This window comes from Astyanax mexicanus, chromosome 18 (genome assembly GCF_023375975.1).
Source record: "Astyanax mexicanus isolate ESR-SI-001 chromosome 18, AstMex3_surface, whole genome shotgun sequence".
In the NCBI taxonomy this organism is placed as follows: domain Eukaryota; kingdom Metazoa; phylum Chordata; class Actinopteri; order Characiformes; family Acestrorhamphidae; genus Astyanax; species Astyanax mexicanus.
Window position 1 is genome coordinate 31,175,001 of NC_064425.1, and position 22,015 is coordinate 31,197,015.

Below are 22,015 nucleotides of genomic sequence, written 5' to 3' on the forward strand. Positions count from 1 at the left end.
ATGAAGAGATAAAAATTAAGACATATAGGGAGTTTTTGTCTTTTTTTCTTTGGTTACTTTTTGTAGTGAAAGTTAAAAGGAGCTTTTATTTTGAGGCAAGATCTTTGTATTAGTCCGTAGAGCTGCTTTACTTTTGTCAAGAGCAGTAAATGACAGTGAAAAGACTCAGGTCTGTGAGTGACTTATAAATAGGCTTGTTGGGAGTTGATCTTTCGCTTACGGCCATACCACCCTGAGAACGCCCGATCTCGTCTGATCTCGGAAGCTAAGCAGGGTCGGGCCTGGTTAGTACTTGGATGGGAGACCGCCTGGGAATACCAGGTGCTGTAAGCTTTTCCATCTTTCCTTTATTTTTTACTCCGTTCAGTCCATGATGTCACAATTTTTTACAAGGCTACACTGTGTTTACTCTTCATATAAAACACTTACAGTAAACCATATACAGATTAAATACTCACTTAAAAGTTCTTTCATTTTTCTGAAGGAGGATATTGTTTCTTCATGCTAATAAATAAAGAAAAAATGCATTATTTTTTATTTTCTTAACATAGGTACAGGGCGACTGACTCCTGTTCATGGGGCTCTACCACGCTAAAGATTTCAGATTTAACACACCTGAGTCTAGAATGTTCACGTGATCCTGAAGGTCTTAATTACCTGGATCAAGTGTGCCGCGGACTCAGGTTGTTTGGATGGCAGGGGTGAAAAAAAATAAAAAGGCACCTTCTGTAGGACACAGGGCCTTTCTGTAAATGTATGCCAAGTATACTTTAATCTGTGTGTATGATTTTATTTATTTATTTCTCAGAATATTCTTTGTAAATATGATTTTTTTTTAATTGGGCTTTTTTTTATTGGGCCTAATCTGAAGCTTCCATTCCATTGAGTAAGAAACGTAGAGAAAGAAAATTGAACAAAAAAAATGAAGAGATAAAAATTAAGACATATAGGGAGTTTTTGTCTTTTTTTCTTTGGTTACTTTTTGTAGTGAAAGTTAAAAGGAGCTTTTATTTTGAGGCAAGATCTTTGTATTAGTCCGTAGAGCTGCTTTACTTTTGTCAAGAGCAGTAAATGACAGTGAAAAGACTCAGGTCTGTGAGTGACTTATAAATAGGCTTGTTGGGAGTTGATCTTTCGCTTACGGCCATACCACCCTGAGAACGCCCGATCTCGTCTGATCTCGGAAGCTAAGCAGGGTCGGGCCTGGTTAGTACTTGGATGGGAGACCGCCTGGGAATACCAGGTGCTGTAAGCTTTTCCATCTTTCCTTTATTTTTTACTCCGTTCAGTCCATGATGTCACAATTTTTTACAAGGCTACACTGTGTTTACTCTTCATATAAAACACTTACAGTAAACCATATACAGATTAAATACTCACTTAAAAGTTCTTTCATTTTTCTGAAGGAGGATATTGTTTCTTCATGCTAATAAATAAAGAAAAAATGCATTATTTTTTATTTTCTTAACATAGGTACAGGGCGACTGACTCCTGTTCCTGGGGCTCTACCACGCTAAAGATTTCAGATTTAACACACCTGAGTCTAGAATGTTCACGTGATCCTGAAGGTCTTAATTACCTGGATCAAGTGTGCCGCGGACTCAGGCTGTTTGGATGGCAGGGGTGAAAAAATTTAAAAAGGCACCTTCTGTAGGACACAGGGCCTTTCTGTAAATGTATGCCAAGTATACTTTAATGTGTGTGTATGATTTTATTTATTTATTTCTCAGAATATTCTTTGTAAATATGATTTTTTTTTAATTGGGCTTTTTTTATTGGGCCTAATCTAAAGCTTCCATTCCATTGAGTAAGAAACGTAGAGCAAGAAAATTGAACAAAAAAATGAAGAGATAAAAATTAAGACATATAGGGAGTTTTTGTCTTTTTTTCTTTGGTTACTTTTTGTAGTGAAAGTTAAAAGGAGCTTTTATTTTGAGGCAAGATCTTTGTATTAGTCCGTAGCTGCTTTACTTTTGTCAAGAGCAGTAAATGACAGTGAAAAGACTCAGGTCTGTGAGTGACTTATAAATAGGCTTGTTGGGAGTTGATCTTTCGCTTACGGCCATACCACCCTGAGAACGCCCGATCTCGTCTGATCTCGGAAGCTAAGCAGGGTCGGGCCTGGTTAGTACTTGGATGGGAGACCGCCTGGGAATACCAGGTGCTGTAAGCTTTTCCATCTTTCCTTTATTTTTTACTCCGTTCAGTCCATGATGTCACAATTTTTTACAAGGCTACACTGTGTTTACTCTTCATATAAAACACTTACAGTAAACCATATACAGATTAAATACTCACTTAAAAGTTCTTTCATTTTTCTGAAGGAGGATATTGTTTCTTCATGCTAATAAAGAAAAAAATGCATTATTTTTTTATTTTCTTAACGTATAGGTACAGGGCGGCTCACTCCTATTCCTGGGGCTCTACCACGCTAAAGATTTCAGATTTAACACACCTGAGTCTAGAATGTTCACGTGATCCTGAAGGTCTTAATTACCTGGATCAAGTGTGCCGCGGACTCAGGCTGTTTGGATGGCAGGGGTGAAAAAAATTAAAAAGGCACCTTCTGTAGGACACAGGGCCTTTCTGTAAATGTATGCCAAGTATACTTTAATGTGTGTGTATGATTTTATTTATTTATTTCTCAGAATATTCTTTGTAAATATGATTTTTTTTTTTAATTGGGCTTTTTTTTTATTGGGCCTAATCTGAAGCTTCCATTCCATTGAGTAAGAAACGTAGAGCAAGTAAATTGAACAAAAAAAATGAAGAGATAAAAATTAAGACATATAGGGAGTTTTTGTATTTTTTTCTTTGGTTACTTTTTGTAGTGAAAGTTAAAAGGAGCTTTTATTTTGAGGCAAGATCTTTGTATTAGTCCGTAGAGCTGCTTTACTTTTGTCAAGAGCAGTAAATGACAGTGAAAAGACTCAGAGTGACTTATAAATAGGCTTGTTGGGAGTTGATCTTTCGCTTACGGCCATACCACCCTGAGAACGCCCGATCTCGTCTGATCTCGGAAGCTAAGCAGGGTCGGGCCTGGTTAGTACTTGGATGGGAGACCGCCTGGGAATACCAGGTGCTGTAAGCTTTTCCATCTTTCCTTTATTTTTTACTCCGTTCAGTCCATGATGTCACAATTTTTTACAAGGCTACACTGTGTTTACTCTTCATATAAAACACTTACAGTAAACCATATACAGATTAAATACTCACTTAAAAGTTCTTTCATTTTTCTGAAGGAGGATATTGTTTCTTCATGCTAATAAATAAAGAAAAAATGCATTATTTTTTATTTTCTTAACATAGGTACAGGGCGACTGATTCCTGTTCATGGGGCTCTACCACGCTAAAGATTTCAGATTTAACACACCTGAGTCTAGAATGTTCACGTGATCCTGAAGGTCTTAATTACCTGGATCAAGTGTGACGCGGACTCAGGCTGTTTGGATGGCAGGGGTGAAAAAAATTAAAAAGGCACCTTCTGTAGGACACAGGGCCTTTCTGTAAATGTATGCCAAGTATACTTTAATGTGTGTGTATGATTTTATTTATTTATTTCTCAGAATATTCTTTGTAAATATGATTTTTTTTTAATTGGGCTTTTTTTTTTATTGGGCCTCATCTGAAGCTTCCATTCCATTGAGTAAGAAACGTAGAGCAAGTAAATTGAACAAAAAAAAATGAAGAGATAAAAATTAAGACATATAGGGAGTTTTTGTCTTTTTTTCTTTGGTTACTTTTTGTAGTGAAAGTTAAAAGGAGCTTTTATTTTGAGGCAAGATCTTTGTATTAGTCCGTAGAGCTGCTTTACTTTTGTCAAGAGCAGTAAATGACAGTGAAAAGACTCAGGTCTGTGAGTGACTTATAAATAGGCTTGTTGGGAGTTGATCTTTCGCTTACGGCCATACCACCCTGAGAACGCCCGATCTCGTCTGATCTCGGAAGCTAAGCAGGGTCGGGCCTGGTTAGTACTTGGATGGGAGACCGCCTGGGAATACCAGGTGCTGTAAGCTTTTCCATCTTTCCTTTATTTTTTACTCCGTTCAGTCCATGATGGCACAATTTTTTACAAGGCTACACTGTGTTTACTCTTCATATAAAACACTTACATTAAACCATATACAGATTAAATACTCACTTAAAAGTTCTTTCATTTTTCTGAAGGAGGATATTGTTTCTTCATGCTAATAAATAAAGAAAAAATGCATTATTTTTTATTTTCTTAACATAGGTACAGGGCGACTGACTCCTGTTCCTGGGGCTCTACCACGCTAAAGATTTTAGATTTAACACACCTGAGTCTAGAATGTTCACGTGATCCTGAAGGTCTTAATTACCTGGATCAAGTGTGCCGCGGACTCAGGCTGTTTGGATGGCAGGGGTGAAAAAAATTAAAAAGGCACCTTCTGTAGGACACAGGGCCTTTCTGTAAATGTATGCCAAGTATACTTTAATGTGTGTGTATGATTTTATTTATTTATTTCTCAGAATATTCTTTGTAAATATGATTTTTTTTATTGGGCTTTTTTTATTGGGCCTAATCTGAAGCTTCCATTCCATTGAGTAAGAAACGTAGAGCAAGAAAATTGAACAAAAAAAATGAAGAGATAAAAATTAAGACATATAGGGAGTTTTTGTCTTTTTTTCTTTGGTTACTTTTTGTAGTGAAAGTTAAAAGGAGCTTTTATTTTGAGGCAAGATCTTTGTATTAGTCCGTAGAGCTGCTTTACTTTTGTCAAGAGCAGTAAATGACAGTGAAAAGACTCAGGTCTGTGAGTGACTTATAAATAGGCTTGTTGGGAGTTGATCTTTCGCTTACGGCCATACCACATCGCCCGATCTCGTCTGATCTCGGAAGCTAAGCAGGGTCGGGCCTGGTTAGTACTTGGATGTGAGACCGCCTGGGAATACCAGGTGCTGTAAGCTTTTCCATCTTTCCTTTATTTTTTAATCCGTTCAGTCCATGATGTCACAATTTTTTACAAGGCTCCACTGTGTTTACTCTTCATATAAAACACTTACAGTAAACCATATACAGATTAAATACTCACTTAAAAGTTCTTTCATTTTTCTGAAGGAGGATATTGTTTCTTCATGCTAATAAATAAAGAAAAAAATGCATTATTTTTTATTTTCTTAACGTATAGGTACAGGGCGGCTCACTCCTGTTCCTGGGGCTCTACCACGCTAAAGATTTCAGATTTAACACACCTGAGTCTAGAATATTCACGTGATCCTGAAGGTCTTAATTACCTGGATCAAGTGTGCCGCGGACTCAGGCTGTTTGGATGGCAGGGGTGAAAAAAATTAAAAAGGCACCTTCTGTAGGACACAGGGCCTTTCTGTAAATGTATGCCAAGTATACTTTAATGTGTGTGTATGATTTTATTTATTTATTTCTCAGAATATTCTTTGTAAATATGATTTTTTTTAATTGGGCTTTTTTTTATTGGGCCTAATCTGAAGCTTCCATTCTATTGAGTAAGAAACGTAGAGCAAGAAAATTGAAAAAAAAAAATGAAGAGATAAAAATTAAGACATATAGGGAGTTTTTGTCTTTTTTTCTTTGGTTACTTTTTGTAGTGAAAGTTAAAAGGAGCTTTTATTTTGAGGCAAGATCTTTGTATTAGTCCGTAGAGCTGCTTTACTTTTGTCAAGAGCAGTAAATGACAGTGAAAAGACTCAGGTCTGTGAGTGACTTATAAATAGGCTTGTTGGGAGTTGATCTTTCGCTTACGGCCATACCACCCTGAGAACGCCCGATCTCGTCTGATCTCGGAAGCTAAGCAGGGTCGGGCCTGGTTAGTACTTGGATGGGAGACCGCCTGGGAATACCAGGTGCTGTAAGCTTTTCCATCTTTCCTTTATTTTTTACTCCGTTCAGTCCATGATGTCACAATTTTTTACAAGGCTACACTGTGTTTACTCTTCATATAAAACACTTACAGTAAACCATATACAGATTAAATACTCACTTAAAAGTTCTTTCATTTTTCTGAAGGAGGATATTGTTTCTTCATGCTAATAAATAAAGAAAAAATGCATTATTTTTTATTTTCTTAACATAGGTACAGGGCGACTGACTTCTGTTCCTGGGGCTCTACCACGCTAAAGATTTCAGATTTAACACACCTGAGTCTAGAATGTTCACGTGATCCTGAAGGTCTTAATTACCTGGATCAAGTGTGCCGCGGACTCAGGCTGTTTGGATGGCAGGGGTGAAAAAAATTAAAAAGGCACCTTCTGTAGGACACAGGGCCTTTCTGTAAATGTATGCCAAGTATACTTTAATGTGTGTGTATGATTTTATTTATTTATTTCTCAGAATATTCTTTGTAAATATGATTTTTTTTTAATTGGGCTTTTTTTTATTGGGCCTAATCTGAAGCTTCCATTCCATTGAGTAAGAAACGTAGAGCAAGAAAATTGAACAAAAAAAAAAATGAAGAGATAAAAATTAAGACATATAGGGAGTTTTTGTCTTTTTTTCTTTGGTTACTTTTTGTAGTGAAAGTTAAAAGGAGCTTTTATTTTGAGGCAAGATCTTTGTATTAGTCCGTAGAGCTGCTTTACTTTTGTCAAGAGCAGTAAATGACAGTGAAAAGACTCAGGTCTGTGAGTGACTTATAAATAGGCTTGTTGGGAGTTGATCTTTCGCTTACGGCCATACCACCCTGAGAACGCCCGATCTCGTCTGATCTCGGAAGCTAAGCAGGGTCGGGCCTGGTTAGTACTTGGATGGGAGACCGCCTGGGAATACCAGGTGCTGTAAGCTTTTCCATCTTTCCTTTATTTTTTACTCCGTTCAGTCCATGATGTCACAAATTTTTACAAGGCTACACTGTGTTTACTCTTCATATAAAACACTTACAGTAAACCATATACAGATTAAATACTCACTTAAAAGTTCTTTCATTTTTCTGAAGGAGGATATTGTTTCTTCATGCTAATAAATGAAGACAAAATGCATTATTTTTAATTTTCTTAAGATAGGTACAGGGCGACTGACTCCTGTTCCTGGGGCTCTACCACGCTAAAGATTTCAGATTTAACACACCTGAGTCTAGAATGTTCACGTGTATCCTGAAGGTCTTAATTACCTGGATCAAGTGTGCCGCGGACTCAGGCTGTTTGGATGGCAGGGGTGAAAAAAATTAAAAAGGCACCTTGGGCCTTTCTGTAAATGTATGCCAAGTATACTTTAATGTGTGTGTATGATTTTATTTATTTATTTCTCAGAATATTCTTTGTAAATATGATTTTTTTTTTAATTGGGCTTTTTTTTTTACTGGGCCTAATCTGAAGCTTCCATTCCATTGAGTAAGAAACGTAGAGCAAGAAAATTGAAAAAAAAAAATGAAGAGATAAAAATTAAGACATATAGGGAGTTTTTGTCTTTTTTTCTTTGGTTACTTTTTGTAGTGAAAGTTAAAAGGAGCTTTTATTTTGAGGCAAGATCTTTGTATTAGTCCGTAGAGCTGCTTTACTTTTGTCAAGAGCAGTAAATGACAGTGAAAAGACTCAGGTCTGTGAGTGACTTATAAATAGGCTTGTTGGGAGTTGATCTTTCGCTTACGGCCATACCATCCTGAGAACGCCCGATCTCGTCTGATCTCGGAAGCTACGCAGGGTCGGGCCTGGTTAGTACTTGGATGGGAGACCGCCTGGGAATACCAGGTGCTGTAAGCTTTTCCATCTTTCCTTTATTTTTTACTCCGTTCAGTCCATGATGTCACAAATTTTTACAAGGCTACACTGTGTTTACTCTTCATATAAAACACTTACAGTAAACCATATACAGATTAAATACTCACTTAAAAGTTCTTTCATTTTTCTGAAGGAGGATATTGTTTCTTCATGCTAATAAATAAAGAAAAAATGCATTATTTTTTATTTTCTTAACATAGGTACAGGGCGACTGACTCCTGTTCCTGGGGCTCTACCACGCTAAAGATTTCAGATTTAACACACCTGAGTCTATAATGTTCACTTGTATCCTGAAGGTCTTAATTACCTGGATCAAGTGTGCCGCGGACTCAGGCTGTTTGGATGGCAGGGGTGAAAAAAATTAAAAAGGCACCTTCTGTAGGACACAGGGCCTTTCTGTAAATGTATGCCAAGTATACTTTAATGTGTGTGTATGATTTTATTTATTTATTTCTCAGAATATTCTTTGTAAATATGATTTTTTTTTTATTGGGCTTTTTTTTATTGGGCCTAATCTGAAGCTTCCATTCCATTGAGTAAGAAACGTAGAGCAAGAAAATTGAACAAAAAAAATGAAGAGATAAAAATTAAGACATATAGGGAGTTTTTGTCTTTTTTTCTTTGGTTACTTTTTGTAGTGAAAGTTAAAAGGAGCTTTTATTTTGAGGCAAGATCTTTGTATTAGTCCGTAGAGCTGCTTTACTTTTGTCAAGAGCAGTAAATGACAGTGAAAAGACTCAGGTCTGTGAGTGACTTATAAATAGGCTTGTTGGGAGTTGATCTTTCGCTTACGGCCATACCACCCTGAGAACGCCCGATCTCGTCTGATCTCGGAAGCTAAGCAGGGTCGGGCCTGGTTAGTACTTGGATGGGAGACCGCCTGGGAATACCAGGTGCTGTAAGCTTTTCCATCTTTCCTTTATTTTTTACTCCGTTCAGTCCATGATGTCACAATTTTTTACAAGGCTACACTGTGTTTACTCTTCATATAAAACACTTACAGTAAACCATATACAGATTAAATACTCACTTAAAAGTTCTTTCATTTTTCTGAAGGAGGATATTCTTTCTTCATGCTAATAAATAAAGAAAAAATGCATTATTTTTTATTTTCTTAACATAGGTACAGGGCGACTGACTCCTGTTCCTGGGGCTCTACCACGCTAAAGATTTCAGATTTAACACACCTGTGTCTAGAATGTTCACGTGATCCTGAAGGTCTTAATTACCTGGATCAAGTGTGCCGCGGACTCAGGCTGTTTGGATGGCAGGGGTGAAAAAAATTAAAAAGGCACCTTGTGCCTTTCTGTAAATGTATGCCAAGTATACTTTAATGTGTGTGTATGATTTTATAGATAGATAGATAGATAGATACTTTATTGATCCCCGGGGGGAAATTCTTGGCATCCAGCAGCAGGTTACACAATACACAAAGTTAAAAAAAGATAAAATATAAAATATAAAGATACATATAAATACAATCAAATAAGAAATAGAATATACAGTGTAAATGTACAGTCTTCGTGTGTGTGTGTGTAATGGAGATGGAGAATGGAGGTAGTGCAGTTGAACACAATAGACAGTGAACACCTGATGTCAGCCAAACAGAAAGTGCAAATACACAGTTATATAATAATTTAAATTAAGCAGTGCAAAAGATACGTAAGCAGTGCAAAAGATACGTAAACAGTAGATGAATGAACTAGTGAATGAACTACTAGTGCAAAATATGGTAGAACTATAAAAAGTGTTCTAGGCATCAGCAAGTCTGAGAGTGTGTCCATAGCTGGGGGTGTGTCCATGGTGTGGCCAGAGTGGCCGGAATGAAAAAGTTTCACAGAGTCTTTAGTTTGCTGTGCTGAGAGGAGTTGAACAGTCTTATGGCCTGAGGAACAAAAGACTTTCGGAGTCTGTCTGTGGAGCAGGACTGGGACAGCAGTCTGCCGCTGAATGAGCTCCTCTGCCTGGTGATGGTGCTGTGCAGAGGGTGGTGAACATTGTCCATGATGTTCAGCAGCTTGCTGAGGGCTCTCCTCTCTGCCAGTGGTGTTAAGGACTCCAGCTCTAATCCCAGCACAGAACCAGCTTTCCTCACCAGCCTGTCCAGTCGTCCAGCATCCCTCTTGCTGATGCTGCCTCCCCAACACACAACAGTGTAAAAGAGGACGCTGGCTACCACAGACTGGTAGAACATCAGGAGGAGTTATTTATTTATTTCTCAGAATATTCTTTGAAAATATGATTTTTTTTAATTGGGCTTTTTTTTTATTGGGCCTAATCTGAAGCTTCCATTCCATTGAGTAAGGAACGTAGAGCAAGAAAATTGAACAAAAAAATGAAGAGATAAAAATTAAGACATATAGGGAGTTTTTGTCTTTTTTTCTTTGGTTACTTTTTGTAGTGAAAGTTAAAAGGAGCTTTTATTTTGAGGCAAGATCTTTGTATTAGTCCGTAGAGCTGCTTTACTTTTGTCAAGAGCAGTAAATGACAGTGAAAAGACTCAGGTCTGTGAGTGACTTATAAATAGGCTTGTTGGGAGTTGATCTTTCGCTTACGGCCATACCACCCTGAGAACGCCCGATCTCGTCTGATCTCGGAAGCTAAGCAGGGTCGGGCCTGGTTAGTACTTGGATGGGAGACCGCCTGGGAATACCAGGTGCTGTAAGCTTTTCCATCTTTCCTTTATTTTTTACTCCGTTCAGTCCATGATGTCACAAATTTTTACAAGGCTACACTGTGTTTACTCTTCATATAAAACACTTACAGTAAACCATATACAGATTAAATACTCACTTAAAAGTTATTTCATTTTTCTGAAGGAGGATATTGTTTCTTCATGCTAATAAATAAAGAAAAAATGCATTCTTTTTTATTTTCTTAACATAGGTACAGGGCGACTGACTCCTGTTCCTGGGGCTCTACCACGCTAAAGATTTCAGATTTAACACACCTGAGTCTAGAATGTTCACGTGATCCTGAAGGTCTTAATTACCTGGATCAAGTGTGCCGCGGACTCAGGCTGTTTGGATGGCAGGGGTGAAAAAAATTAAAAAGGCACCTTCTGTAGGACACAGGGCCTTTCTGTAAATGTATGCCAAGTATACTTTAATGTGTGTGTATGATTTTATTTATTTATTTCTCAGAATATTCTTTGTAAATATGATTTTTTTTTAATTGGGCTTTTTTTATTGGGCCTAATCTGAAGCTTCCATTCCATTGAGTAAGAAACGTAGAGCAAGAAAATTGAACAAAAAAAAATGAAGAGATAAAAATTAAGACATACAGGGAGTTTTTGTCTTTTTTTCTTTGGTTACTTTTTGTAGTGAAAGTTAAAAGGAGCTTTTATTTTGAGGCAAGATCTTTGTATTAGTCCGTAGAGCTGCTTTACTTTTGTCAAGAGCAGTAAATGACAGTGAAAAGACTCAGAGTGACTTATAAATAGGCTTGTTGGGAGTTGATCTTTCGCTTACGGCCATACCACCCTGAGAACGCCCGATCTCGTCTGATCTTGGAAGCTAAGCAGGGTCGGGCCTGGTTAGTACTTGGATGGGAGACCGCCTGGGAATACCAGGTGCTGTAAGCTTTTCCATCTTTCCTTTATTTTTTACTCCGTTCAGTCCATGATGTCACAATTTTTTACAAGGCTACACTGTGTTTACTCTTCATATAAAACACTTACAGTAAACCATATACAGATTAAATACTCACTTAAAAGTTCTTTCATTTTTCTGAAGGAGGATATTGTTTCTTCATGCTAATAAATAAAGAAAAAAATGCATTATTTTTTATTTTCTTAACGTATAGGTACAGGGCGGCTCACTCCTGTTCCTGGGGCTCTACCACGCTAAAGATTTCAGATTTAACACACCTGAGTCTAGAATGTTCACGTGATCCTGAAGGTCTTAATTACCTGGATCAAGTGTGCCGCGGACTCAGGCTGTTTGGATGGCAGGGGTGAAAAAAATTAAAAAGGCACCTTCTGTAGGACACAGGGCCTTTCTGTAAATGTATGCCAAGTATACTTTAATGTGTGTGTATGATTTTATTTATTTATTTCTCAGAATATTCTTTGTAAATATGATTTTTTTTTAATTGGGCTTTTTTTTTTATTGGGCCTAATCTGAAGCTTCCATTCCATTGAGTAAGAAACGTAGAGCAAGAAAATTGAACAAAAAAAATGAAGAGATAAAAATTAAGACATATAGGGAGGTTTTGTCTTTTTTTCTTTGGTTACTTTTTGTAGTGAAAGTTAAAAGGAGCTTTTATTTTGAGGCAAGATCTTTGTATTAGTCCGTAGAGCTGCTTTACTTTTGTCAAGAGCAGTAAATGACAGTGAAAAGACTCAGGTCTGTGAGTGACTTATAAATAGGCTTGTTGGGAGTTGATCTTTCGCTTACGGCCATACCAACCTGAGAACCCCCGATCTCGTCTGATCTCGGAAGCTAAGCAGGGTCGGGCCTGGTTAGGACTTGGATGGGAGACCGCCTGGGAATACCAGGTGCTGTAAGCTTTTCCATCTTTCCTTTATTTTTTACTCCGTTCAGTCCATGATGTCACAATTTTTTACAAGGCTACACTGTGTTTACTCTTCATATAAAACACTTACAGTAAACCATATACAGATTAAATACTCACTTAAAAGTTCTTTCATTTTTCTGAAGGAGGATATTGTTTCTTCATGCTAATAAATAAAGAAAAAATGCATTCTTTTTTATTTTCTTAACATAGGTACAGGGCGACTGACTCCTGTTCCTGGGGCTCTACCACGCTAAAGATTTCAGATTTAACACACCTGAGTCTAGAATGTTCACGTGATCCTGAAGGTCTTAATTACCTGGATCAAGTGTGCCGCGGACTCAGGCTGTTTGGATGGCAGGGGTGAAAAAATTTAAAAAGGCACCTTCTGTAGGACACAGGGCCTTTCTGTAAATGTATGCCAAGTATACTTTAATGTGTGTGTATGATTTTATTTATTTATTTCTCAGAATATTCTTTGTAAATATGATTTTTTTTTAATTGGGCTTTTTTTATTGGGCCTAATCTGAAGCTTCCATTCCATTGAGTAAGAAACGTAGAGCAAGAAAATTGAACAAAAAAAAATGAAGAGATAAAAATTAAGACATATAGGGAGTTTTTGTCTTTTTTTCTTTGGTTACTTTTTGTAGTGAAAGTTAAAAGGAGCTTTTATTTTGAGGCAAGATCTTTGTATTAGTCCGTAGAGCTGCTTTACTTTTGTCAAGAGCAGTAAATGACAGTGAAAAGACTCAGGTCTGTGAGTGACTTATAAATAGGCTTGTTGGGAGTTGATCTTTCGCTTACGGCCATACCACCCTGAGAACGCCCGATCTCGTCTGATCTCGGAAGCTAAGCAGGGTCGGGCCTGGTTAGTACTTGGATGGGAGACCGCCTGGGAATACCAGGTGCTGTAAGCTTTTCCATCTTTCCTTTATTTTTTACTCCGTTCAGTCCATGATGTCACAATTTTTTAAAAGGCTACACTGTGTTTACTCTTCATATAAAACACTTACAGTAAACCATATACAGATTAAATACTCACTTAAAAGTTCTTTCATTTTTCTGAAGGAGGATATTGTTTCTTCATGCTAATAAATAAAGAAAAAATGCATTATTTTTTATTTTCTTAACATAGGTACAGGGCGACTGACTTCTGTTCCTGGGGCTCTACCACGCTAAAGATTTCAGATTTAACACACCTGAGTCTAGAATGTTCACGTGATCCTGAAGGTCTTAATTACCTGGATCAAGTGTGCCGCGGACTCAGGCTGTTTGGATGGCAGGGGTGAAAAAAATTAAAAAGGCACCTTCTGTAGGACACAGGGCCTTTCTGTAAATGTATGCCAAGTATACTTTAATGTGTGTGTATGATTTTATTTATTTATTTCTCAGAATATTCTTTGTAAATATGATTTTTTTTTAATTGGGCTTTTTTTTATTGGGCCTAATCTGAAGCTTCCATTCCATTGAGTAAGAAACGTAGAGCAAGAAAATTGAACAAAAAAAAAAATGAAGAGATAAAAATTAAGACATATAGGGAGTTTTTGTCTTTTTTTCTTTGGTTACTTTTTGTAGTGAAAGTTAAAAGGAGCTTTTATTTTGAGGCAAGATCTTTGTATTAGTCCGTAGAGCTGCTTTACTTTTGTCAAGAGCAGTAAATGACAGTGAAAAGACTCAGGTCTGTGAGTGACTTATAAATAGGCTTGTTGGGAGTTGATCTTTCGCTTACGGCCATACCACCCTGAGAACGCCCGATCTCGTCTGATCTCGGAAGCTAAGCAGGGTCGGGCCTGGTTAGTACTTGGATGGGAGACCGCCTGGGAATACCAGGTGCTGTAAGCTTTTCCATCTTTCCTTTATTTTTTAATCCGTTCAGTCCATGATGTCACAATTTTTTACAAGGCTCCACTGTGTTTACTCTTCATATAAAACACTTACAGTAAACCATATACAGATTAAATACTCACTTAAAAGTTCTTTCATTTTTCTGAAGGAGGATATTGTTTCTTCATGCTAATAAATAAAGAAAAGAATGCATTATTTTTTATTTTCTTAACATAGGTACAGGGCGACTGACTTCTGTTCCTGGGGCTCTACCACGCTAAAGATTTCAGATTTAACACACCTGAGTCTAGAATGTTCACGTGATCCTGAAGGTCTTAATTACCTGGATCAAGTGTGCCGCGGACTCAGGCTGTTTGGATGGCAGGGGTGAAAAAAATTAAAAAGGCACGTTCTGTAGGACACAGGGCCTTTCTGTAAATGTATGCCAAGTATACTTTAATGTGTGTGTATGATTTTATTTATTTATTTCTCAGAATATTCTTTGTAAATATGATTTTTTTTTAATTGGGCTTTTTTTTATTGGGCCTAATCTGAAGCTTCCATTCCATTGAGTAAGAAACGTAGAGCAAGAAAATTGAACAAAAAAAAAATGAAGAGATAAAAATTAAGACATATAGGGAGTTTTTGTCTTTTTTTCTTTGGTTACTTTTTGTAGTGAAAGTTAAAAGGAGCTTTTATTTTGAGGCAAGATCTTTGTATTAGTCCGTAGAGCTGCTTTACTTTTGTCAAGAGCAGTAAATGACAGTGAAAAGACTCAGGTCTGTGAGTGACTTATAAATAGGCTTGTTGGGAGTTGATCTTTCGCTTACGGCCATACCACCCTGAGAACGCCCGATCTCGTCTGATCTCGGAAGCTAAGCAGGGTCGGGCCTGGTTAGTACTTGGATGGGAGACCGCCTGGGAATACCAGGTGCTGTAAGCTTTTCCATCTTTCCTTTATTTTTTACTCCGTTCAGTCCATGATGTCACAAATTTTTACAAGGCTACACTGTGTTTACTCTTCATATAAAACACTTACAGTAAACCATATACAGATTAAATACTCACTTAAAAGTTCTTTCATTTTTCTGAAGGAGGATATTGTTTCTTCATGCTAATAAATGAAGACAAAATGCATTATTTTTAATTTTCTTAAGATAGGTACAGGGCGACTGACTCCTGTTCCTGGGGCTCTACCACGCTAAAGATTTCAGATTTAACACACCTGAGTCTAGAATGTTCACGTGTATCCTGAAGGTCTTAATTACCTGGATCAAGTGTGCCGCGGACTCAGGCTGTTTGGATGGCAGGGGTGAAAAAAATTAAAAAGGCACCTTCTGTAGGACACAGGGCCTTTCTGTAAATGTATGCCAAGTATACTTTAATGTGTGTGTATGATTTTATTTATTTATTTCTCAGAATACTCTTTGTAAATATGATTTTTTTTAATTGGGCTTTTTTTTTATTGGGCCTAATCTGAAGCTTCCATTCCATTGAGTAAGAAACGTAGAGCAAGAAAATTGAACAAAAAAAATGAAGAGATAAAAATTGAGACATATAGGCAGTTTTTGTCTTTTTTTCTTTGGTTACTTTTTGTAGTGAAAGTTAAAAGGAGCTTTTATTTTGAGGCAAGATCTTTGTATTAGTCCGTAGAGCTGCTTTACTTTTGTCAAGAGCAGTAAATGACAGTGAAAAGACTCAGGTCTGTGAGTGACTTATAAATAGGCTTGTTGGGAGTTGATCTTTCGCTTACGGCCATACCACCCTGAGAACGCCCGATCTCGTCTGATCTCGGAAGCTAAGCAGGGTCGGGCCTGGTTAGTACTTGGATGGGAGACCGCCTGGGAATACCAGGTGCTGTAAGCTTTTCCATCTTTCCTTTATTTTTTACTCCGTTCAGTCCATGATTTCACAAATTTTTAAAAGGCTACACTGTGTTTACTCTTCATATAAAACACTTACAGTAAACCATATACAGATTAAATACTCACTTAAAAGTTATTTCATTTTTCTGAAGGAGGATATTGTTTCTTCATGCTAATAAATAAAGAAAAAATGCATTATTTTTTATTTTCTTAACATAGGTACAGGGCGACTGACTCCTGTTCCTGGGGCTCTACCACGCTAAAGATTTCAGATTTAACACACCTGAGTCTAGAATGTTCACGTGATCCTGAAGGTCCTAATTACCTGGATCAAGTGTGCCGCGGACTCAGGCTGTTTGGATGGCAGGGGTGAAAAAAATTAAAAAGGCACCTTCTGTAGGACACAGGGCCTTTCTGTAAATGTATGCCAAGTATACTTTAATGTGTGTGTATGATTTTATTTATTTATTTCTCAGAATATTCTTTGTAAATATGATTTTTTTTTAAATTGGGCTTTTTTTTTTATTGGGCCTAATCTGAAGCTTCCATTCCATTGATTAAGAAACGTAGAGCAAGAAAATTGAACAAAAAAAAATGAAGAGATAAAAATTAAGACATATAGGGAGTTTTTGTCTTTTGTTCTTTGGTTACTTTTTGTAGTGAAAGTTAAAAGGAGCTTTTATTTTGAGGCAAGATCTTTGTATTAGTCCGTAGAGCTGCTTTACTTTTGTCAAGAGCAGTAAATGACAGTGAAAAGACTCAGGTCTGTGAGTGACTTATAAATAGGCTTGTTGGGAGATGATCTTTCGCTTACGGCCATACCACCCTGAGAACGCCCGATCTCGTCTGATCTCGGAAGCTAAGCAGGGTCGGGCCTGGTTAGTACTTGGATGGGAGACCGCCTGGGAATACCAGGTGCTGTAAGCTTTTCCATCTGTCCTTTATTTTTTACTCCGTTCAGTCCATGATGTCACAAATTTTTACAAGGCTACACTGTGTTTACTCTTCATATAAAACACTTACAGTAAACCATATACAGATTAAATACTCACTTAAAAGTTATTTCATTTTTCTGAAGGAGGATATTGTTTCTTCATGCTAATAAATAAAGAAAAAATGCATTATTTTTTATTTTCTTAACATAGGTACAGGGCGACTGACTCCTGTTCCTGGGGCTCTACCACGCTAAAGATTTCAGATTTAACACACCTGAGTCTAGAATGTTCACGTGATCCTGAAGGTCTTAATTACCTGGATCAAGTGTGCCGCGGACTCAGGCTGTTTGGATGGCAGGGGTGAAAAAAATTAAAAAGGCACCTTCTGTAGGACACAGGGCCTTTCTGTAAATGTATGCCAAGTATACTTTAATGTGTGTGTATGATTTTATTTATTTATTTCTCAGAATATTCTTTGTAAATATGATTTTTTTTTATTGGGCTTTTTTTTATTGGGCCTAATCTGAAGCTTCCATTCCATTGAGTAAGAAACTTAGAGCAAGAAAATTGAACAAAAAAAAATGAAGAGATAAAAATTAAGACATATAGGGAGTTTTTGTCTTTTTTTCTTTGGTTACTTTTTGTAGTGAAAGTTAAAAGGAGCTTTTATTTTGAGGCAAGATCTTTGTATTAGTCCGTAGAGCTGCTTTACTTTTGTCAAGAGCAGTAAATGACAGTGAAAAGACTCAGGTCTGTGAGTGACTTATAAATAGGCTTGTTGGGAGTTGATCTTTCGCTTACGGCCATACCACCCTGAGAACGCCCGATCTCGTCTGATCTCGGAAGCTAAGCAGGGTCGGGCCTGGTTAGTACTTGGATGGGAGACCGCCTGGGAATACCAGGTGCTGTAAGTTTTTCCATCTTTCCTTTATTTTTTACTCCGTTCAGTCCATGATGTCACAAATTTTTACAAGGCTACACTGTGTTTACTCTTCATATAAAACACTTACAGTAAACCATATACAGATTAAATACTCACTTAAAAGTTCTTTCATTTTTCTGAAGGAGGATATTGTTTCTTCATGCTAATAAATGAAGAAAAAATGCATTATTTTTTATTTTCTTAACATAGGTACAGGGCGACTGACTCCTGTTCCTGGGGCTCTACCACGCTAAAGATTTCAGATTTAACACACCTGAGTCTAGAATGTTCACGTGATCCTGAAGGTCTTAATTACCTGGATCAAGTGTGCCGCGGACTCAGGCTGTTTGGATGGCAGGGGTGAAAAAAATTAAAAAGGCACCTTCTGTAGGACACAGGGCCTTTCTGTAAATGTATGCCAAGTATACTTTAATGTGTGTGTATGATTTTATTTATTTATTTCTCAGAATACTCTTTGTAAATATGATTTTTTTTAATTGGGCTTTTTTTTTATTGGGCCTAATCTGAAGCTTCCATTCCATTGAGTAAGAAACTTAGAGCAAGAAAATTGAACAAAAAAAAATGAAGAGATAAAAATTAAGACATATAGGGAGTTTTTGTCTTTTTTTCTTTGGTTACTTTTTGTAGTGAAAGTTAAAAGGAGCTTTTATTTTGAGGCAAGATCTTTGTATTAGTCCGTAGAGCTGCTTTACTTTTGTCAAGAGCAGTAAATGACAGTGAAAAGACTCAGGTCTGTGAGTGACTTATAAATAGGCTTGTTGGGAGTTGATCTTTCGCTTACGGCCATACCACCCTGAGAACGCCCGATCTCGTCTGATCTCGGAAGCTAAGCAGGGTCGGGCCTGGTTAGTACTTGGATGGGAGACCGCCTGGGAATACCAGGTGCTGTAAGCTTTTCCATCTGTCCTTTATTTTTTACTCCGTCCAGTCCATGATGTCACAAATTTTTACAAGGCTACACTGTGTTTACTCTTCATATAAAACACTTACAGTAAACCATATACAGATTAAATACTCACTTAAAAGTTATTTCATTTTTCTGAAGGAGGATATTGTTTCTTCATGCTAATAAATAAAGAAAAAATGCATTATTTTTTATTTTCTTAACATAGGTACAGGGCGACTGACTCCTGTTCCTGGGGCTCTACCACGCTAAAGATTTCAGATTTAACACACCTAAGTCTAGAATGTTCACGTGATCCTGAAGGTCTTAATTACCTGGATCAAGTGTGCCGCGGACTCAGGCTGTTTGGATGGCAGGGGTGAAAAAAATTAAAAAGGCACCTTCTGTAGGACACAGGGCCTTTCTGTAAATGTATGCCAAGTATACTTTAATGTGTGTGTATGATTTTATTTATTTATTTCTCAGAATATTCTTTGTAAATATGATTTTTTTTTAAATTGGGCTTTTTTTTTATTGGGCCTAATCTGAAGCTTCCATTCCATTGATTAAGAAACGTAGAGCAAGAAAATTGAACAAAAAAATGAAGAGATAAAAATTAAGACATATAGGGAGTTTTTGTCTTTTTTTCTTTGGTTACTTTTTGTAGTGAAAGTTAAAAGGAGCTTTTATTTTGAGGCAAGATCTTTGTATTAGTCCGTAGAGCTGCTTTACTTTTGTCAAGAGCAGTAAATGACAGTGAAAAGACTCAGGTCTGTGAGTGACTTATAAATAGGCTTGTTGGGAGTTGATCTTTCGCTTACGGCCATACCACCCTGAGAACGCCCGATCTCGTCTGATCTCGGAAGCTAAGCAGGGTCGGGCCTGGTTAGTACTTGGATGGGAGACCGCCTGGGAATACCAGGTGCTGTAAGCTTTTCCATCTTTCCTTTATTTTTTACTCCGTTCAGTCCATGATGTCACAAATTTTTACAAGGCTACACTGTGTTTACTCTTCATATAAAACACTTACAGTAAACCATATACAGATTAAATACTCACTTAAAAGTTCTTTCATTTTTCTGAAGGAGGATATTGTTTCTTCATGCTAATAAATAAAGAAAAAATGCATTATTTTTTATTTTCTTAACATAGGTACAGGGCGACTGACTCCTGTTCCTGGGGCTCTACCACGCTAAAGATTTCAGATTTAACACACCTGAGTCTAGAATGTTCACGTGATCCTGAAGGTCTTAATTACCTGGATCAAGTGTGCCGCGGACTCAGGCTGTTTGGATGGCAGGGGTGAAAAAAATTAAAAAGGCACCTTCTGTAGGACACAGGGCCTTTCTGTAAATGTATGCCAAGTATACTTTAATGTGTGTGTATGATTTTATTTATTTATTTCTCAGAATACTCTTTGTAAATATGATTTTTTTTAATTGGGCTTTTTTTTTATTGGGCCTAATCTGAAGCTTCCATTCCATTGAGTAAGAAACGTAGAGCAAGAAAATTGAACAAAAAAAATGAAGAGATAAAAATTGAGACATATAGGCAGTTTTTGTCTTTTTTTCTTTGGTTACTTTTTGTAGTGAAAGTTAAAAGGAGCTTTTATTTTGAGGCAAGATCTTTGTATTAGTCCGTAGAGCTGCTTTACTTTTGTCAAGAGCAGTAAATGACAGTGAAAAGACTCAGGTCTGTGAGTGACTTATAAATAGGCTTGTTGGGAGTTGATCTTTCGCTTACGGCCATACCACCCTGAGAACGCCCGATCTCGTCTGATCTCGGAAGCTAAGCAGGGTCGGGCCTGGTTAGTACTTGGATGGGAGACCGCCTGGGAATACCAGGTGCTGTAAGCTTTTCCATCTGTCCTTTATTTTTTACTCCGTCCAGTCCATGATGTCACAAATTTTTACAAGGCTACACTGTGTTTACTCTTCATATAAAACACTTACAGTAAACCATATACAGATTAAATACTCACTTAAAAGTTATTTCATTTTTCTGAAGGAGGATATTGTTTCTTCATGCTAATAAATAAAGAAAAAATGCATTATTTTTTATTTTCTTAACATAGGTACAGGGCGACTGACTCCTGTTCCTGGGGCTCTACCACGCTAAAGATTTCAGATTTAACACACCTAAGTCTAGAATGTTCACGTGATCCTGAAGGTCTTAATTACCTGGATCAAGTGTGCCGCGGACTCAGGCTGTTTGGATGGCAGGGGTGAAAAAAATTAAAAAGGCACCTTCTGTAGGACACAGGGCCTTTCTGTAAATGTATGCCAAGTATACTTTAATGTGTGTGTATGATTTTATTTATTTATTTCTCAGAATATTCTTTGTAAATATGATTTTTTTTTAAATTGGGCTTTTTTTTCATTGGGCCTAATCTGAAGCTTCCATTCCATTGATTAAGAAACGTAGAGCAAGAAAATTGAACAAAAAAATGAAGAGATAAAAATTAAGACATATAGGGAGTTTTTGTCTTTTTTTCTTTGGTTACTTTTTGTAGTGAAAGTTAAAAGGAGCTTTTATTTTGAGGCAAGATCTTTGTATTAGTCCGTAGAGCTGCTTTACTTTTGTCAAGAGCAGTAAATGACAGTGAAAAGACTCAGGTCTGTGAGTGACTTATAAATAGGCTTGTTGGGAGTTGATCTTTCGCTTACGGCCATACCACCCTGAGAACGCCCGATCTCGTCTGATCTCGGAAGCTAAGCAGGGTCGGGCCTGGTTAGTACTTGGATGGGAGACCGCCTGGGAATACCAGGTGCTGTAAGCTTTTCCATCTTTCCTTTATTTTTTACTCCGTTCAGTCCATGATGTCACAAATTTTTACAAGGCTACACTGTGTTTACTCTTCATATAAAACACTTACAGTAAACCATATACAGATTAAATACTCACTTAAAAGTTATTTCATTTTTCTGAAGGAGGATATTGTTTCTTCATGCTAATAAATAAAGAAAAAATGCATTATTTTTTATTTTCTTAACATAGGTACAGGGCGACTGACTCCTGTTCCTGGGGCTCTACCACGCTAAAGATTTCAGATTTAACACACCTGAGTCTAGAATGTTCACGTGATCCTGAAGGTCTTAATTACCTGGATCAAGTGTGCCGCGGACTCAGGCTGTTTGGATGGCAGGGGTGAAAAAAATTAAAAAGGCACCTTCTGTAGGACACAGGGCCTTTCTGTAAATGTATGCCAAGTATACTTTAATGTGTGTGTATGATTTTATTTATTTATTTCTCAGAATACTCTTTGTAAATATGATTTTTTTTAATTGGGCTTTTTTTTTATTGGGCCTAATCTGAAGCTTCCATTCCATTGAGTAAGAAA

At 37.1% G+C, this 22,015-nt stretch overlaps 22 non-coding genes and 1 pseudogene across 22 annotated transcripts; all 23 read left to right on the top strand.

Annotated features, from left to right (window-relative positions):
• Positions 1-214: 214 nt before the first annotated feature.
• On the top strand, positions 215-333 carry LOC125782803 (5S ribosomal RNA). Its single transcript, XR_007425541.1, has one exon. It is a non-coding gene; the product is annotated as a 5S ribosomal RNA (ribosomal RNA).
• An 803-nt stretch (positions 334-1,136) lies between these two features.
• On the top strand, positions 1,137-1,255 carry LOC125782814 (5S ribosomal RNA). Its single transcript, XR_007425552.1, has one exon. It is a non-coding gene; the product is annotated as a 5S ribosomal RNA (ribosomal RNA).
• Positions 1,256-2,054: 799 nt separating this feature from the next.
• Positions 2,055-2,173, top strand: LOC125782825 (5S ribosomal RNA). Its single transcript, XR_007425563.1, has one exon. It is a non-coding gene; the product is annotated as a 5S ribosomal RNA (ribosomal RNA).
• Positions 2,174-2,972: 799 nt separating this feature from the next.
• Positions 2,973-3,091, top strand: LOC125782836 (5S ribosomal RNA). Its single transcript, XR_007425574.1, has one exon. It is a non-coding gene; the product is annotated as a 5S ribosomal RNA (ribosomal RNA).
• Positions 3,092-3,897: 806 nt separating this feature from the next.
• On the top strand, positions 3,898-4,016 carry LOC125782847 (5S ribosomal RNA). The gene has a single exon (XR_007425585.1). It is a non-coding gene; the product is annotated as a 5S ribosomal RNA (ribosomal RNA).
• An 800-nt stretch (positions 4,017-4,816) lies between these two features.
• On the top strand, positions 4,817-4,929 carry LOC125783291 (5S ribosomal RNA; annotated as a pseudogene).
• Positions 4,930-5,734: 805 nt separating this feature from the next.
• LOC125782858 (5S ribosomal RNA) lies at positions 5,735-5,853 on the top strand. Its single transcript, XR_007425596.1, has one exon. It is a non-coding gene; the product is annotated as a 5S ribosomal RNA (ribosomal RNA).
• An 806-nt stretch (positions 5,854-6,659) lies between these two features.
• On the top strand, positions 6,660-6,778 carry LOC125782869 (5S ribosomal RNA). Its single transcript, XR_007425607.1, has one exon. It is a non-coding gene; the product is annotated as a 5S ribosomal RNA (ribosomal RNA).
• Positions 6,779-7,573: 795 nt separating this feature from the next.
• LOC125783240 (5S ribosomal RNA) lies at positions 7,574-7,692 on the top strand. The gene has a single exon (XR_007425974.1). It is a non-coding gene; the product is annotated as a 5S ribosomal RNA (ribosomal RNA).
• Positions 7,693-8,496: 804 nt separating this feature from the next.
• Positions 8,497-8,615, top strand: LOC125782881 (5S ribosomal RNA). Its single transcript, XR_007425619.1, has one exon. It is a non-coding gene; the product is annotated as a 5S ribosomal RNA (ribosomal RNA).
• Positions 8,616-10,259: 1,644 nt separating this feature from the next.
• Positions 10,260-10,378, top strand: LOC125782892 (5S ribosomal RNA). Its single transcript, XR_007425630.1, has one exon. It is a non-coding gene; the product is annotated as a 5S ribosomal RNA (ribosomal RNA).
• A 796-nt stretch (positions 10,379-11,174) lies between these two features.
• LOC125783069 (5S ribosomal RNA) lies at positions 11,175-11,293 on the top strand. Its single transcript, XR_007425803.1, has one exon. It is a non-coding gene; the product is annotated as a 5S ribosomal RNA (ribosomal RNA).
• An 808-nt stretch (positions 11,294-12,101) lies between these two features.
• Positions 12,102-12,220, top strand: LOC125783277 (5S ribosomal RNA). The gene has a single exon (XR_007426011.1). It is a non-coding gene; the product is annotated as a 5S ribosomal RNA (ribosomal RNA).
• Positions 12,221-13,023: 803 nt separating this feature from the next.
• On the top strand, positions 13,024-13,142 carry LOC125782903 (5S ribosomal RNA). Its single transcript, XR_007425641.1, has one exon. It is a non-coding gene; the product is annotated as a 5S ribosomal RNA (ribosomal RNA).
• Positions 13,143-13,948: 806 nt separating this feature from the next.
• LOC125782914 (5S ribosomal RNA) lies at positions 13,949-14,067 on the top strand. Its single transcript, XR_007425652.1, has one exon. It is a non-coding gene; the product is annotated as a 5S ribosomal RNA (ribosomal RNA).
• An 806-nt stretch (positions 14,068-14,873) lies between these two features.
• LOC125782925 (5S ribosomal RNA) lies at positions 14,874-14,992 on the top strand. The gene has a single exon (XR_007425663.1). It is a non-coding gene; the product is annotated as a 5S ribosomal RNA (ribosomal RNA).
• An 804-nt stretch (positions 14,993-15,796) lies between these two features.
• On the top strand, positions 15,797-15,915 carry LOC125782936 (5S ribosomal RNA). Its single transcript, XR_007425674.1, has one exon. It is a non-coding gene; the product is annotated as a 5S ribosomal RNA (ribosomal RNA).
• An 807-nt stretch (positions 15,916-16,722) lies between these two features.
• LOC125782947 (5S ribosomal RNA) lies at positions 16,723-16,841 on the top strand. Its single transcript, XR_007425685.1, has one exon. It is a non-coding gene; the product is annotated as a 5S ribosomal RNA (ribosomal RNA).
• Positions 16,842-17,644: 803 nt separating this feature from the next.
• On the top strand, positions 17,645-17,763 carry LOC125782998 (5S ribosomal RNA). The gene has a single exon (XR_007425735.1). It is a non-coding gene; the product is annotated as a 5S ribosomal RNA (ribosomal RNA).
• Positions 17,764-18,567: 804 nt separating this feature from the next.
• Positions 18,568-18,686, top strand: LOC125782958 (5S ribosomal RNA). The gene has a single exon (XR_007425696.1). It is a non-coding gene; the product is annotated as a 5S ribosomal RNA (ribosomal RNA).
• An 804-nt stretch (positions 18,687-19,490) lies between these two features.
• Positions 19,491-19,609, top strand: LOC125782970 (5S ribosomal RNA). Its single transcript, XR_007425707.1, has one exon. It is a non-coding gene; the product is annotated as a 5S ribosomal RNA (ribosomal RNA).
• An 803-nt stretch (positions 19,610-20,412) lies between these two features.
• Positions 20,413-20,531, top strand: LOC125782981 (5S ribosomal RNA). Its single transcript, XR_007425718.1, has one exon. It is a non-coding gene; the product is annotated as a 5S ribosomal RNA (ribosomal RNA).
• Positions 20,532-21,335: 804 nt separating this feature from the next.
• On the top strand, positions 21,336-21,454 carry LOC125782993 (5S ribosomal RNA). The gene has a single exon (XR_007425730.1). It is a non-coding gene; the product is annotated as a 5S ribosomal RNA (ribosomal RNA).
• The last annotated feature ends 561 nt before the right edge of the window (positions 21,455-22,015 follow it).